The following is a 13,161-nucleotide window of genomic DNA, read 5'->3' as shown; positions in this document are numbered from 1 at the left end:
CAGGATTCCATTTTATAAACACAAGCATCAAGGAAAGGAATTACAATTAAAAACATTATTAATTGTTACAAACCAGATTTTTTCCCAGCTCTTAAAACATCAGATGTAATGAACTATCTTCCAAGTACTATCACACAGGCAACTGGCAGAGCACCAGTTCTTCTAAAATACAAGTTACACTACTTGGGTTTATTCATGTTCCTGCACCTTCAAAGAAACTACAGCTCATTAATATATACCATAGATAAAGGAAAGCACTAAATTACATCAATTTCTGGAACTCACTTAACACAGCAGCATAACACATGTTCAGCTTACAACTGAAAGTTCTGTGTTGCTTTCAGCCTAAGAATTCAATGCCTGCAACCAAATTGTTTAAATTCAAGTGTCCTTTGCAAATAACTACCAGCTGCTGCTATGTTTTGCTCTCAAGTAGACTGCATAAATGAGGAGTTGCTTTGAAACTTACTGAATTTGTAAATTATATTTACAGTAAACAATAGCATAACTTTTGAATTTCAATGAATTTGCACATTCATCTAGTCAACTCTCTGGATTTTTTCAAGCACCATAGAACTATGATGTTAGTTGTGGTTATCCAGAACCAAACTTAGGCAAAAACAAAGACAACAAAAAAAAAAAAAAAAAGAAAGGAGAATATTCAGTTTTCACCAAAATATATAACTTTAAGTATTCAGATACCATTTAGCAAACAGTCTAAAAATAAGAATAACAGCACTTAGCTTCAAGCATTAATATCATCAGAAACAAATTCTTCTAAAAGGTTTTGCTTTTGGATTAAGAAGAACTAAGTTTCATATGGAACAGGGAAGTTTCTTCTAGCCTAATGAAAAGTGAAATTAATACAAAAACAAACTAACAGAAGAAACAAGATTCTCAGCTATGAATCTTTAAAGCCTTCCAGTAAGCACTGAGTATATGAGGACAGAATAATGACTGAAAATAATATTTATTATGGTATGAAAAAATAATGCCAAGAGAAAGAATAGAAAATTCTTTTACTATTTGAAAGGTATTTTCCATTTTCAGCATACTTCACAAAAATAACTAGTTCTCCCACAACTACTGTAAAAGCAGCTTTGTGTATCCTTGTTCAAAGCAGGGAAATTGGGACTGATTCCTCGACAGAACATTCCCATGAAACCTAGCAGTAAAACCTAATGAACCAACTACTTACCATCTACTGTCTGGGGGATAGCAATAAACTAAATGTATAAACTAATACAGAAAATTATGCCTTCAAAAAATAATTGCCTTTATTTTAACAACTCATGTTTTATCCTTGAACTCTAGAGGTCACTGTGGGAGTTGTTAGTCTGGGATTTGTGATAACTTCAACTGCCTTGTAAGTTTCTCAGGTCTCAAGAATAAGCAAAACAACTTAACAAGCATAAGGATATGGATTTCCAGAAACAGCTGAAATCTGTAGTACCCTAGTCAACTTATAAAGATCTCACCACAAAATTACAACTGTGACTGTGAAACCATTTGAATCTTAAAATTATTGCTAGCATTATTTTCAGGGATCAGGATATCACCCACTACCATACTATGTGTACAGTTATTTACCACTAGTTCCAGGAGAAAATTTGTTTCGGTAACAAGATGCTAGTTAAATAAAAGAACCTGTTAATTTAAAAGTAATTTAAATTAAAGACCTCCTGGAAAATCTTCCAAATACACTACTTTAAAATGTTAACTTTTTTTACTAAATGCATATGTATTCAGTTATAAACCTGCATATTGGAAAGAGCAAGTCTAATTCTGAAGTTTTCTAGAGAAATTATTTCATTCAGCCTGAAAATCCTCAAAAGGTTCTGTCTTCCTAGTATATTTTATTGACAATTTTGATTTTCTTCCTAGATGAACAGTGAACAAGTATGTGTGGCATCTGCTTTTAGGGGAGAAAAAGAAAATAAAAACATAGTGGTACAAGAAAGTTATTTAGAGAGCTATGTAAAGCAGCTTTGCCTATTCTGGTATCTTGGTGTGCTCAATGAATTCCAGTTCCACAGAAGAAGAATGGTAATACCAAAAAAAATTTAAAACTTCTGCAATGGAATACCAGCTCATTTTACAAGGTTAGAGTTGGTTGTTCAGCTGCACTTTTTTTTATCTAAGGTTTTTGCCAGCTTCCAAGAAAACGTGCCTTAAAAAAAGTAGGAACACCAGAGAGACGTGTGTAGGAACTGGCTGAATCTCTTCAGCTTCAAGCATCGCAGCCTTTATACACAGAAGCATCAGACAAAGAACAGATTGCAGGACAAGCACCAGACATGGAAAAGCAGCCACTTTAGGACAAGTTATATCATTATGAACAAATGAACAAACAAACAAGAAACACAACAACAAAAAGTTCTCCCAGATGTCCAGGCTGTAGGGTAGCAGGAAAGCCACTCCACCAGGATACCGGAGAACAGCCACTAACAGTAGTCCTCGTAGGACAAATACCAGATGTGATAGAAGTTTAATAAAGCAGAAAAATACGTGAAGTAAGAACTGCATTTAGTCCAGGACCAAGCACCGTGCCCAGCACAAGTCCCAGTTGCAGACACGGCGCCAAGAACGGCAGCAGAACGCCGGGGTCGCTTCCAAGCCCATTCCCCCGCCCTCCACGGGCAGCAGGGCACACTGCCTGCCGCACCGCCTCTGACAGGCGCCGAGAGCACAGAGCAGCGGTGCTTCTCGCCATTGACTGGGCCGGTTCTTTCGAATTCCGTCCCTTCCCCCGGGAAATAGATATCTCGGTAATCGGAGGGGCGAAGAAGGCAGGAAGCACACCCCGGGCAGCAGGGGGCGCCACACGGGACCGCCGCTTCCGCCGGCCCCACGGGCCCGCCCCGGGGGAGGGGCCGCCCCGAGCCGCCCTGAGGGGCCGCGGCTGCCGCGCTGCGCCGCTCGGCCGGGCGGCCTGGCGGGCTCGCCTTGTGCCGCACACAGAGCCAGACGGGCCCTGCACGGAATAAGGTGCTTGGCCTGATCCTTTCTCAGCCCCTGCAGTTACAGTTTGAGTCCCCAAAAAACTGAGGATGCTGCATTGCAGTGGCTATGTTTTCCTTCAGTGAGGGTGGATATTCATATACACAAGGAGTTTACACTTGTGGCCGTTTTTTGGCAATTGGACAACAATAAATCTCTTTGGATATTCATATGTAATGTTGGGAGTTCTTAATACTTCAGTGCAAAGCTGTTCTGTACCTTGCAAACAGTGTAACCCACACAAAAGGGCAGGATTTTTGTTCAGCCGATGATTTCCCCGAGAGCACACGAGATGTGATGGAGACCGATGTAAGCCACATCTGCTGCATAGAGAGCTGGCTGCATTGTGCTGGCTGCATGGACGGTGGCTGGGTTTTGTTTTCCTGGCTGGGGCAGATGGACAAACTAGAGCTTGTGTTTTCATTCAGTAATCAGTTGTTTTTATCAGTTGCTGTAAAAAATGCAGGTGCCAGTATAGTCTGAAGAAGGGGGTTTTTCCACATAGCTCATGTACCTTCAAGAATCAGTGGGCAAATTCATGAAGGGAAAATCTATTACAAATTACCACACACATAGAAACTACCTCTGGCTCAGGGCGTTCCTAACTAGATGCTAGGAGATACTTCTACTAGTCAGGCCATTGTTGGAAACCAGTGTAAGATGACACCTCTGCCTGTGTCTGTGCATTCAGATATTTGCAATTTATTACTAAAATATTATTTTTAATATCAAATATAAAATTGTCCATAATTGAATTGATCTTGACTTCAAGGCTGAGCTACAAAAGTATGAATGCTTACTTGTCCGTAATCTGACCTTGTCTTTCCACAGAGATAAAATGTTTCCACAATTTTTGAGATAGGAATTAACTATCTTAGAAGACACTGTGGTACTTTATTAATTAATTGAATTGAAAGGCACACTTTAAGGCTGTTTTTAGTGCAAGGTACATGAATTATGTACACATAATCTATAAAATTTCTTGTTACACGCTATTCCAAACACGACATGCCCAGCATCTTGTAAAATCCAAACCTTTCAGCAGTGCTTACCGCTTTTAATGCTGTGTTTTGTGGGGCTGGGAAGGAGTGGCTTGTGGTGATGGGTGAAGGGGGGTCCGGGATCCTGCAGGGGTTGGAGCTGGAGCTGGTCTTTCCCTCCAGTGGGGGATTGCTGCATCCACGCAGTATAGTAAGTAAGTCTTACTAACTTGGTTGTTGATTAATCCTTTATTTAATGTATTCTTTAACACATTTGAATAGTGTGCTGTCTTTAAGATTCTACAGGTATGTTATCAGTGCACTGTGTAGAAAATAATAGAGTATTTGGCCACTGCTATCCACCATTTCCATTTTCATGTAAATATTTCACTATGAAACCTTCACTAATTGTTTACAAATATTGCTGCAAAACAATATTTTTAAATTGTAACATAAGAGAAACACCTTATAGGAATGTGCCTCAATGTTTCCATGCATTTGAAGCTCACAGTATGAAATAATTCCCTCTAAAACTTTTTAGCTGAAACTCTTTTCAGATTAAAGATTTTTGCTATAAACCTCTCAAGGTCAAATCATGGCTTATCAGTTCTCTTCATTTTTAAATCAGATGTGTGCTAGGCAATGAGCAGGAAATGCCCATTCTTACTCCTTATTTAGTTGTAGATAAAGTGAAATTTACCAAAGCTGATACTAAAACTATGAGAACTATTGCTGGGGGAACCAATATTTGCACCATTTTTCTTTTTTTTTTTTTCTTTTTTTTTTTAAATAAGTATTCTACCACAGGTGCATTGGTACCCAAAAGTAAATGACAAGATTTTTTTGCTTTCAACTCTTAACGAGGAGGTACTGAAAATGTTTTGCTGCTTCTATGTTTTGATGCATCTGTGACTGAAATAAAGAAAAAATGAGCCCTCTTTACCCACCTCTTCAATTACTTTTCAGTTGAGAGTACCACTAAAACATTCTTGGTAATACACAAAACTTTTGCACTACAATATCCTTTTAAAAGACTCTCAAGAGACTCCCAAACAGCAAGCTTTAAGCTAAAAGCACATTTACTTCAGTTTCCTCCAGGTTAATTTCATTTTGCATTTTAAGACTACAGAAAATCTATGGGAGATATTCAAGACCTGCTTTGAGTTAAAGTCCTTACATTTGCAAATACAACTATCTGTAGGGTATTTAAGGCATTTTTATCTTCCTCCATATAGAAAAGGAATGAATGTTTGAATGGTGTTGAGTGTACTGCTCTGAGGGATTGTGTTTTGGAGGAAAATACTGGGCCAGATCCAACTGCCTCAGAGCACAGGAAAGGTGCAGTGAAAAAAGGGCACAGGATCAGAAAGTCTGATTGCTTAATGGATATTGCAGATGAATACTTCATATAGTCCAGCAGCGGCTTGAAGAACTTGTGGCCCAAGGACAGCAATCAATGGTGTGGCACAAAAGAGGGCAATAAATCTTAAACTTGCTATTGTACTGGAAAAAATATGATTGCAGCATCTTCAGTATTGTATTATTACACATCTCCATTTCATTACATGACTGGGAACCTAACTTCTGCTACCTTGGAACATCACATATTATTCATTTTATGCCTCAGACACGCTGAAACACAGTCTGGTCAGAATAAAGTAGATTTTGCTTATGGTTGGTCAGGCAAGACACAGAGCAGTAGAGGGGTCTCTAGTGACCTCTCCTTCAGGGAAAAAGAGTAAAATTAAAACACAAGAAATTTATTCCTGAAATCCTATCATGGGTCAGTGAAAATAGCAGAGTCTTTGAAGGCCAGAAAATATATCAATATATCAATAACTTATGATAGTCAATCATCTTGTATTCCTCAAGGAACACTTATTCCACTCATATTTTTGCATGGGAAAGAAGAAAACAAACATGATTTGCAAAGTCAAGAGTCTGTTGTCAACATAGGTAAATTCTTGAAAGGCTTTTCAGTTCAGATTTAATAATTACAAAAAAAAAAAAAAGGAAAGTAATGCTATTACAAGGAAAAAAACCCACATCTATAATAGACAGCTAAAATTCTTATAACAACTTCCTAACATTCACCTCCCTGGTGTTTTGCTCACCCTTTGGTGTTTTCCACAGGTCTTTAGATGGTTTGGTTCTGTGTGATGGGAGTTGTTTGTTTGCTTTGTTACCCCTACACTGGCTTTTCCCAACTTCCCAGGTCAGTGTATTTTTAGCTGACCAACACTGACTTGTTTACAGCCCTGAAGTTTCCAGTGTCATCTTGCACCTCCCCCCACTCCTGTCATTGCAACACTGTAGTCTCCTGCATTGCATTATTATTATTATGATAAGGGCATAAACATTTCATTATATCAGCTGTTTATTACCATGTGTTATTATTGTGTACTACAATTATATAAAATTACCAAAAAGTAAAACACAGAAACATAGAATAGCTCAGTTTGAAAGGGACCCATAAAAATCTTTGAGTCCAGTTCCCTAGTCCCCATAGGACTACATAGTCTAAAGCATATGGCTAAGTTGTTTAGATACCCCATGAACACTGACAGGTTTGTGGCTGTGACCACTTCCTCGGGGAGCCTCTTCCAGTGACTGACCCCCCTTTCAGTGAAGAACCTTTTCCTTATGCACAATCTGAACATCCCCTTATCCAGCTTCATTCCATTTCCTCATGTCCTTCTGCCTAGCACTGGTCACCAGTGTGGAAATCGGTACATTAGAGAAGTCCCTCCTGTAAGATTGTTGTTACAGGTAAGCAGAGTAAAACAGTGGCAGGAATGCTAAAGCAAGCTCAACAAAGCCTGACAAGTCCAGAAGATTTCCAAAATCAGTATAAAGCCTATGTTCTGCTGCTAGCCATAGCAATAATGTATTCACTGAGCTACTGGTCTACATAGGTCCTAAGTATTTAGAAGTGTGAAAGTAACTCAGCCTAATATTACTTATTGCTTAATACTCTTCAACATATTTAATCAATATAACATTCAATTCTTCTATGCAATGTGTTAATCCTTATTTTGCTTTCAAGGGCAGAGGTTACAAAGGTTAGTAGCAAAACCCAAATGTAGAGCAATCATTGTAGATTAATGATTATTAAATGCTTAGCATAAAGAAGGCAACATTCATCTTACTATTACATGCAGTACATTTTTTCAGTATTGTCAGATTTAAAGGCTTAAATTTACCGGTATTGGGTCTGTATTGAGTCAGTATTTCTGTTCTGTCCTTTCTCATTACAGAAGCTTTTTTCTGAATCATTTCTCCTGCATGCACTTTAAAGGTGTGTAATTAACTGGTTGCAAGTTGTTAGGCAGTTGATGAAGGGTGAATGAGGTGCTGATTTGTTTTCTTTATTTACATGTTTCCCATAATACTCTCAGGAGAGCAGGATGTGAAGGCATTTTTACCCTTTGTATTATTCTTTCTTTGTTTCATCAGAGTAAGAAGTGGTTTGTGAAGCCATTTGGAATTCCTCAAATTCCATTAAACGTTAGTGTCCAGGGAGGCCTAAATCAAAACCACAGTAAGTGCCACACGAACATTGCTGACACAAATAACCAGGTTAAAGAAGTACTTTTTTTTCTAACTATTGCAGTGTATCTGATCACTCTCAGCTTGTTGTTTAATAATATGCTGTTTTTGAAGACCTAGACAATTCAGGACCTGTATCTTGTTTATTATTCAGTCCTCTCCGACCTATTAACTTTTAACCAGAGAGGAGAATAATTGTGTGGGGCAACCCACCTTTCAACCAAGCAGTAGGGAGAGAGACATTTTAAGACAGTTTCGTTGCTGGGGTCTCACAAAGGCCCCCATTGTCTACTCTTTGTCAAATATGTCTACCCTGGAGTGTTTGTAGCCGTCTTTATTTTAACATGTTTCTAACAAGCATAATAAATAACTTGCACCGTGAAAAGTCCATCCCCTTAAGCATGTACCTCTGAAAATCTCGCTGAAAAACCCTACCCTTAATTATAGTGTATTAAGTAAAATCAGCATGACAGGTTTTGAGGGAGTGGGAGCTGAATTAGAAGTAGACAAGCAGGCTGAGAGCTACCAAGACAGAAACAACTGAAAGAGCAGAGGCATGAGAAAATTAAACCAAGGCGTGCATGGTGGAGTGTATTGAAGTGGCAAATAATAGTCTGGAGGATTTGGACAAGCAGGGGACAAGCAAGCAGAAACATAATACAAAGTGTAGATGAATATGAAAGACAAATGGCAAAAACAAAGAGTCCTTTATAACAGGCAGGAATGATTAAGCTGTGTAATCACAAAATCCTGCTGTGACCGAACTCCTGTGCAATTACTGAATGGACACATATCCCAAGCGCGGCACTTTGAAGAATATGGCAACACTTTCTGTCTCTTGTTTCCAACCCACTCCCATCAGCAGCAGCTTGTGTGCTATCCTTGCTTTCTGTACAAGAGCCGGCTAAGCAGAACCTCCCTGGGAGCAAACCTAAGGCTGGAGGGGCAGATGTAATTAGTTCCTAGTCAGCACCATTAGTTCCTAGTGGCACCATCAAATCATTCTTAAAAGGTATTCTTTAGTAAAGCTGCACATAATATTGTTCAAATTTTTTTCCCTATCTATTGTTACTTTAGAAAGTATAATACATTCTTTACTAATATATTTAAAACAGGTATGCAACACAATGTTACAGGAGAGCAGTGGGTGTCATTGCTAGGGGCAATTGGCATCTCCATTTACCTCTGCTTAGTGTGTATTTTGAGGACCTTATTACAGGTTGTTAGGTCACCATGTTCCGAGCACATCTTGCTTTCTAAAACAATTTTTACTTCTAATGGTATAGCCTGGGCTGTGTTAAAATGTTTTCTTAAGCACCATCTGAATCCAGAATCTCCAAAGAAAAACTAGCTGCAGTCTTTTTGAAATCTCCCATGGGAAAAATTCTTTCCAAACACATGAAATTAGGGCAAATAAACTACTAAGGCATCAGATGCAGAATTGAAACGCTTAAATTCAGAGTTATGGTCCAAACACTGCTGCTCAGCTGTTGTATAACCTTGTGGATAATTCCTCATTTGACCTGCAAGTTCTTTTGAAATCCTTCTTTCCTGCAAGCTACACTTTCACATACCTAAATCAGAGCACTGAACGGACAAGGCATTTAAATCTGATATGAATTACCAGAGCATGACTTACACTTATCCCAAAGAATCAAGACTGTTGAAGCATCTAACTTGCTTTAAAATAGCAGCATTTAGTGTACAAGCACCGAGGTAGTTAGTGAAGTAGGAGTTAGTTTCCTCGCTCAAATATTTGGTTTCTTTCTGAAGCTCAGGAGTTTCTAGGGTTAATCCATACATCCCAGATTGACTCCATGTACAAGAGAGATATTGACTGCTGTTGCTAAGATGTAAAAGAAAATGGTAACTCAATACTGTAATTTAAACAGCTCCTTCTTTCAGAGTGCTCAATGCCTATTCTAAAATTTCCTGCTGGACCTTAAGGGTTAAAGACAAAATGAGTCATTTCCAAAACCTGATCAGGTTGGCATAAAGTTTAGCTGTGGTACATTGTAGGAGACAATTCTCAACTGTATAGCTTAATTTCATACCTCTGAGTCATATTCAAGTTGTTTGGATAGAAATTTTGAGTCATTAGAGACCTTTTGTAAAATGTTGAGTCTGAAGGTTAATGAGTTTATATGAGGATACCTGAGATAACAATGATTATATGACTGAGTGGATCTGGGTCGCTTCTTGCCATCTACTCTTCAGTATCTCTGCACACACACACACAGACATATTTACCAATAAAATTTCTGGGTGTAATTTATATAGCCATTCATCTGTCTGACCACTTCTGTCCACATAACACGCTTGGTCTGTCCATCCTGTTGGGATTCTGTACCCTGGACAGACAAACTCCTTTGTGCCAGCCTCACCTAAGCTACAGGACAGCAACAGGCAAAGAACACATGACAGAGTTATGGCTTTGGCTCACTTGTCATGGTTTGTCTGCTGGTGACACCAGTAAAACACACTGCAGCTTTCAGGGCACATAAATTAGTCAAATCTAATGGAGCCATTTTTTACTATAGTGCATTTCAGTTCCCATCAGTTGACCTTGGAGCCACTTACTTGAGACCTGATGTAAGATTTTTCTTCAAATGAGAAAAGGTCTCTTTTTCATTGCATACTTGATCATTTTAAAACATTTTAGAGAGTCATTTTTCAGGCCTTAATCTTGACATTCCTGCATGAAACTCTAAAGCTGAAACTCACAAAAAACAGCCTCATCTGGAGCTAAAAATATGAAAGGTAATGGTAGTAATTAGGGAAAGCAATGGAAATTATTCTAAAGCTTTTCCTTGACTTCAGCTACATGTATGCATATATCCTCTTGCCTGAAGGCATTGCAGCACAGGTGTTAGGGTCTCTCATTAAAATGAATCTCAGTGATAGAATCCCCTTAAAAACAGTCATGTTTTTAATTTGCTTATATTTGTACATTCACAAGTAAGCTTACAGGGCCCATTTTCTTTTGCAAAACTCATCTCAGATGTTCATTAAAGTTCAGACACATTGAAACTTTTAAGGCTTAGCAAAAAATAATTTGGAACTTCAAAAGATTGTCATCTGAATATAGTGCCTACTGGTTAGCATCCTAGAAAACAGAAAATATGTTCCTCTGTGGCCAGGTGAATTCTTCAGCAAACCTATCAATAAAAGGATATAAATCCCTTGCAGGGAAACAAATATTATAATATACTCTGGATTTATACACTTAGGGCTAGCTCTAGTACCAACTGCAAGTACCTAGCCTTTATGTTTCTGCCTTGTCTCCTTCCCAGCCACAGGAATGCATTGGCCTGATGGATGCACCCAGGGGTAGCTGGTCCTCAGAGTGGACACTCAGAGCTGCTTGGTCTCCTCAGCCAGTACTAAAGCCGCTAGAGAGCTGTGGTTGGAGCAGCACCATTGGTAAGGCTTGTGTGCCTCAGTGCACTCAGCTGAGAGAGTCCCAAGTGCTGTGCCAAATCCTGCACCAAGGACAGGCACCTGCATTAGCTCTTTTAATGAGCTGTGTGCTGTGGTACTTTTCAGTGAATTAGACATCGCCTGTATCACTACCAGCAGTAATGTTCACCCAGGGAGATAAACAAGTTGTGAGAGCTGCTCTCTGACTCTGCTTCAGCAGGCAACTTTTAAATGAAGAATGAAATTATCTAGGCAGAATGCAGGCAGGTATGTAATCACAGTGTCCTGCTCCCCCCAGAAACACACAAATTGAATTATGCTGTGTTTGACAATATGGCAAACTTCTGATTGTGTCACCTAAACGGAGAGAGCTGTACAAGGGGTGCCTTACCCTGTGCTGGGAGCCTGTTAAGGAGAGCATTTTCATGTACTGCGGAAGCTGTAGATGACAGAGTGCAGCAGAGTTTTTTCCAATGAGAGCAACTAGCACACCACACATACAACAACTGAGACAAAACAAGACGTGACAAGGAAGAACAAATGCACATCTTCATTCTGTTGGGTTTGATATTCATATGGGTTTAACAGGAAATCTGTGTCCCAGGCTCACCAACTAATATTTGCCACATTTAAAGTATATTACATAGAACACGAATATATGCCTACTAACCTCAACATAATTAACAGTACATAATATTTAACATAAAATTTGGGAAGGGACTACTACTGCAGGTTGGCCCCAAGTTACGACATGGTCTCCACAACCTTAACAACATTATGATAGTCCCAACAATGGTCAAAGGTTTAACCTAGAAACTGCATATGGATGGACCCCTGACCAGCTGACTGCTTTAACCATGGGATTACTGTGTGAAAGAGGAGATACTGCCTCTCCTGGTGTTGGTGTCTCCCTTCTAGGAGGAATGCCATGGGAGCTATTAGAATGGGAGCACTGCAGACCTGCATGTGAGCTAAATGCTAAGCTACTTTGATAGTGCTCACTCCAACACGCCTTGGCCACAGAAATATATTGCGTATAACAATAATACGTGCCTATTAACCTCGACGAGGTTAACTGTACAGAATATTTAACATAAAATTTGGGAAGGGACTACTACTGCAGGTTGGCCCCAAGTTACGACATGGTCTCCACAACCTTAACAACATTATGATAGTCCCAACAATGGTCAAAGGTTTAACGTAGAAACTGCATATGGATGGACCCTGACCAGCTGACTGCTTTAACCATGGGATTACTGTGTGAAAGAGGAGGTACTGCCTCTCCTGGTCACATTTGGTTGGTGTCTCCCTTCTAGGAGGAATGCCATGGGAGCTATTAGAATGGGAGCACTGCAGATCTGCATGTGAGCTAAATGTTAAGCTACTTGGATAGTGCTGACTCCAACACGCCTTGGCCACAGAAGTTTGAAAACCTAGAGAATGCTAAATGCAAAGGTATATGTTCATACAGACTTTTAAATATCAGCAAAGAAGAGTGAGGTCAGGCCTTGTAGTTTTGGATGTCTTATTTGAAAACTTTCAATGACTACATATACCAGGTGCCAGTAGAATACATATATCCTTTCAAATGTATTGAATTCAATATAGTGTGCATAATAAGGTAAATTCAATTGCTCTCTCCAGGTTAGACTGTTCTGTTCCAAATTATAGTGCTGTAAATACAAGTAACTGCACTGAATCTGCTTGTCAAACCTCTTTTTTAAAATCAGATCGAGATGACTGACTCCAGTTTTGTAACTAAGCCACAGCATGAACTGTTTTTTCTAAAGAGGTAGTTTGCATAAGGAATGCATAATTTTACAGATTTTCCAGGTGCCTGAGACCTAGGTTTTAAGAAGAGGGAAATACCACTCTGAAACATTAGATGTGAACTTTCAAACTTATAACATACAGTAAAATACTTATTCTTAAAAAAGAATAGCACACGTCCCATGGCATAAAAAAATTTGCAAACAATCAAAAGTCAAAAGCCTAGAAAAACATATCGTGTGAACTTTCAAACTTATAACATACAGTAAAATACTTATTCTTAACAAAGAATAGCACGTCTTGTGGCATAAAAAAATTTGCAAACAATAAAAAGTCAAAATCCTAGAAAAACATATCATCCATAAATACCACTACAGATTACCAAAGTACAATGAATATTTTGTGCAGTTAGCATGATGATGGTAAAGCATCTTTACGTCTT

The 13,161-nt window shown here is 38.9% G+C and overlaps 1 protein-coding gene across 2 annotated transcripts in view; it reads right to left on the bottom strand.

The window, feature by feature from the left end:
* Positions 1–6,177, bottom strand: part of IMMP2L (inner mitochondrial membrane peptidase subunit 2) — a 397,695-nt gene extending 391,518 nt beyond the window's left edge. For both annotated transcript variants that reach the window (XM_039726940.1, XM_039726941.1), the window contains exon 1: positions 6,095–6,177. The gene's annotated coding sequence lies outside the window, so the exon portion shown is untranslated. The remainder of the gene's footprint in view (positions 1–6,094) is intronic.
* Between the last annotated feature and the right edge of the window lie 6,984 nt (positions 6,178–13,161).

Source organism: Passer montanus, unplaced genomic scaffold (genome assembly GCF_014805655.1).
Source record: "Passer montanus isolate IOZ18808 unplaced genomic scaffold, ASM1480565v1 scaffold6, whole genome shotgun sequence".
NCBI lineage: Eukaryota > Metazoa > Chordata > Aves > Passeriformes > Passeridae > Passer > Passer montanus.
Note: the sequence above shows the minus strand (reverse complement) of the source record. Positions and strands in the feature narration are given on the sequence as shown.